Source organism: Heterodontus francisci, chromosome 22, assembly GCF_036365525.1.
Source record: "Heterodontus francisci isolate sHetFra1 chromosome 22, sHetFra1.hap1, whole genome shotgun sequence".
NCBI classification, from domain to species: Eukaryota; Metazoa; Chordata; class Chondrichthyes; order Heterodontiformes; family Heterodontidae; genus Heterodontus; species Heterodontus francisci.
This window is the reverse complement of record NC_090392.1, coordinates 78,315,079-78,319,591: the sequence shown is the minus strand read 5'-3', so window position 1 is coordinate 78,319,591 and position 4,513 is coordinate 78,315,079. Positions and strand designations below refer to the sequence as shown.

General features: G+C 45.5%; 1 pseudogene; it reads left to right on the top strand.

Moving 5' to 3' along the window:
* The first annotated feature begins 2,750 nt into the window (after positions 1-2,750).
* Positions 2,751-2,911, top strand: LOC137381672 (U2 spliceosomal RNA; annotated as a pseudogene).
* Positions 2,912-4,513: the final 1,602 nt, after the last annotated feature.

Genomic DNA, 4,513 nt, shown 5'->3' with positions numbered 1-4,513 from the left:
CCTCACCTTGTGATGCTCAGACCTATGGGTCCAGAAGATCCAAGATCCCATCTCTTCCTTGCTCTGTTGAAATGTCTGAATTAGGTTGGCTAAAAGTTGTTGCAATTATCCTTGGGACCTCTTGCCAAGTTTCCTTCTTCTGTTCACTATCCAACAACCTGATGTGAAAAGTGTATAGTGAACAATTTTACTCTTGAATGAGATTTGTGCGTGGGGAGTGGGTTGGGGTTGGGAGAAGGGGTGGGTGTGGTAGGGAAGGGGGTTGGGCCAGAACAAGCAACAAAGATTCATGTAGACATTAGTGAGACTGAGAGAGATTTTAGCTCCAGGAAGCAGCAGGTTAACAACAAAGAGCGAGGGAAATAAGGACAAGTTTATTTGAATCATAAAGGGAGCTAAACACCAAAGAAGCTAAAAGAGCTGCTTTAAGATAACCGCATGACAGAAACAACTTAAGAAGAGGTGCTGAGCATTTCTAAATGAGAGCATGGTGATGGTTACCATAAGCAACGCTGAGCTTAAAGTGATCCAAAACCCCAGAACAGATGAATAATTAAACCTCCATTTAAGGCCCTCAGCACGTCACAAAATTACTAAAGCACAATGTTCGCAAAAGGAGGTCAGAACGTTTTAGCTGCAGTCAACCCACTTGGATATAGTACACATGAGGCAAGTCATCAAGGAATGTCCACACCAGATGTCTATTGCCTCTTTGCTTTGACACGTTTGGTCAATGCTCTCCATATTAATGCACCATTCCGTGCGAAGCATTCAAATCAGCCAGCTGACGCAGAGGCATTTACCCTCTATCAAAACCTTTCATAATTTTAAAGATCTTTTCTAGGTCATTTGTAAGCCTTCTCTTTTCAGTTTGCTCATCATTTCCTGATAGGTATAACCTCAGAGATCCGGCATCATTCTTGGAAATCGTTTTTGTGCCCTCTCCAAGTGCCTTCATATCCTTTTACAATATGGTGACCAGAATTACTCACACTATTTCAAATGTGGTCTAACCGAGTTTCAATACAAGTTTAGCATAATGTCTCTACTTTTCAATTCGATGCATCTGGAATTAAACCCCCAGTGCTTGGTTTGTTTGTTTTTTAATAACCTTGTTAACCAGGAGTGAAAACAACACAAGACAGCAGTGCCAGAGTCTGTCTCCTAAAGGGCTGATGTATTCATGATATTTGCATGCATGGGGAAAGATGGTGCAAACCCTGTCTGCAACACTCTCCCAACTGAGGATACTAGGAGAGGGTGAGAAGAAAAATAAGATTTATTTTGTTATTTGGGTCTGATGTATACAATTCATAGAATCATAGAATGGTAGAGCATAGAAGGAGGCCATTCTGCCCACCATGCCTGTGCCACCTCTTTGAAAGAGCTATCCAATTAGTCCCACTCCCCCTCTTTCCCCATAGCCCTGCAAATATTTCCTTTTCAAGTATTTATCCAGTTCCCTTTTGAAAGTCATTATTGAATCTGTTTTCACCATCCTTTCAGGCAGCACATTCCAAGTCACAACTTACTGCGTAAAAACATTTCTCCTCATCTCCGCTTTGTTTCTTTGGTGAATTATGTTCAATCTGTGTCCTCTGATTACCGACCGGCTTGTAAATGGAAACCATTTTCTCACTAGCTCCTCTATCAAAACCCTTCATAAGGTTCAACACTAAATACATATAAGATAGTGAATAAGGTTGCAATTCTCCCCGTGGGCAAGGATGTGACTGAGTCACATGGAGTTGTGTATCATTCACTAGCGTGAAACATTTCTTATTTATGGAGACATTGGACATACTTTATTAATATGAGTTAGATAAATCATCTTTTTATGCTGTTTCCCTTTTTTGGGTTTCCCCATGCCCACACCATGTTCACGCAGAAGACAACAACAACTTTCATTTATATAGCACCTTTAATGGTGTAAAACATCCCAAGATCCTTCACAGGAGCATTATCAAATAAAATGTGACACCAAGGCACACAGGGAGTTAGTAGGACTGGTAACCAAAAGCTTGGTCAAAAAGGTAGGTTTCAAGGAGCATCTTAAATGAGGAGAGATAGGTGGAGAGGTGGAGAGATCTAGGGATCGAATTCAAGGCTTAGGGCCCAGGCAGCTGAAGGCAGCTGAAGATCAGGGATGTGAATGAAACCAGGAATATAGGTGCACAGAGATCTCAAAGGGTTGTAGGGCTTGTGTGGCTCAGTGTCAGGTTTCTTTTTGGTAACACTCCTGTGAAGCACATTGGGATGTTTTACTACATTAAAGGTACTATATAAATGCAAGTGCTGCTTAACGCAAGTAAAGCCAGTCAGAGCTAATATGGAGGCTTCCACGAACACAATCCTTGCCTCATTTCCTGCCTAAATCAACAGATTTAAAATACTTCTATATTTACACCAGTGAACTCAATGACAAGTTATTAAAATTCTGCTGTTTTCAGGGTATTAACTGAGGCAGTACTGTGGAGAGAATGAAGTATGAAATTAGTTCCTAATATATCTGAATAAATTATGCAAATGAGATCAATGATAAAAAAACATTTTACAGAACTGTTCCCCATCATCAGAGGTATAATGATATTTATATAACAAGCATACATTTAAATATATTAAAGTTTTCAAAGTGACTACATCAAATTGTATTCCTTTACTGTCACCACACTCTCCTAACAAGGCTGCAGTGTGTATATAATCAGATATTAGAGTAGGATACCTAGCTCGCACTCAGTTATTGGGAGAGGCTAAGTTCTTGGCCTTTTGGCTAAGAGCAAGTGTAGTATCTGTTCTTATCAGTACTTACTTGGCAGAGAAGAGACCATGATCATTGCCTTTTGATCCTGGGTAGGCTTTGAGTGAAATGGTTATAACCAAGCTTCAGGCCAGGGAGTGCGAAACACCGTTCGGGTGGACGTGAAGGACAAGGAAGGTGATGCACTGGTCGATTGCACCTTCTTTGACAAGAAAATCCTCTTCGATTGCTGTGGATTTCAAGCTACGGACATCTTCTGCCTGCAGGATTTCCCCGGCAGTGGATACTTTGACGTGATGTTCCGGAACGTGGCGGGATGCATCAGGTTCCTGAAGGCGTTCAAGGAGAAAGGGGACCGGGCGCCACTGTCGATCCTCACAGCGGAGCCGCTCTTCACGCTTCCGTCACAACGGGACCGGGTGGTGACGATTCACCTCGACAACCCCCATGTTCCGGTGGTGGATGTACTCACCTTTCTCGCCAGGTACGTCGAGGTGGCCGGCAGCAGCACTGATGGCAAAGACCCCTATGGGATTTGGACCAGCAAGTGGCAGGTCAAGGTGACCTTGAAGGTCGATGCCAGTGGAGCCATCATCCACCCTCCCTCCAGCTTCGCTATCGGGGGAAGTCGAGGCTTCTTGGTCTACGCTGGGCAGCCCAGAGTATGCCGCACCTGTGGCAAATCTGGTCACGTGGCAGCAAACTGCAGCACGGTTGTTTGCAAGAACTGCAAGGAGGAAGGCCATCAGACCAAGGACTATAAAAAGACTAAGTGTTGCAACTTGTGAGGTGTGGCAGGCCATCTCTACAAAACCTGCCCCAAACGCTGCCTCAGTTATGCTCAGGCGGCAAGGTCCAAGCAAAGGCCGGGAGAAGGTTCGACGAAGGTGTCCGGTGTTCGAAAGGAGACAAGCAACCTTCTCCGCAGTGAGGAACTTCAACCTGAGAAAGAGAAGAAAGGGGAGGCAGCTGAAACCAATGACCCAGCACCTACCCTGCACCCAGAAACCCCTCCTCCACAGACAGAATCAATGGAGGACGAGGCAGCAGATGGACAAACTGGTCAGTGGCAAGTGGTCCAGAGGAAAACCACAAAGGAAAAACCTCCAAAAGCGGAACAGGCCACCACCCAAACCAGTGGCAAGAGGAGGCTACCTTCTGAAACAGACTACAACAGCTCCTCTTCACTGGACGAGGAAGTGCTGGAACGACGGCCCCTTCAAAAGAGGTGGCAGAACTCCAAGGAGATGGAAGATAAAGCCCCCCAGCACCCGGGCACGGGAAGCTGTGATGGGCCCGGCGTGCCCCAACCCCAAAGCGCCACACGTAACGACATGGTCAACACATCCCAGCTCCGGGACACCGAGAGCAAAGACACATCTGGCGCACCTCAGCTCCGGGAAGCCGGGAGCAGTGATGTTTTCGAGGAGGAACAGAGGGGAACAGCAGAGGAAAACCCAATCCTTGCTGCCTACAAGACCCCCCCGATGTCACCCCAGCGGAACAAACCCTGCATGAAAAACCAGGAGGGGTTTCTGAGCCCAACCAAGGTGAAACAGCTTGCGCACACTATGGGTATGCAGGAACATCCCGAAGGACTGGGACTAGCAAGGACAAATGGTATGGGAAGCAACAACTAACTTTAAAAAAATGGGTATAAGAATTGCTTCCATTAATGTGCGTAGCATTAAATCCACTACGCAATGTGTTTCAACCTTGGATTACCTCGCCAAGGTCAAAGCCGACCTACTGTTT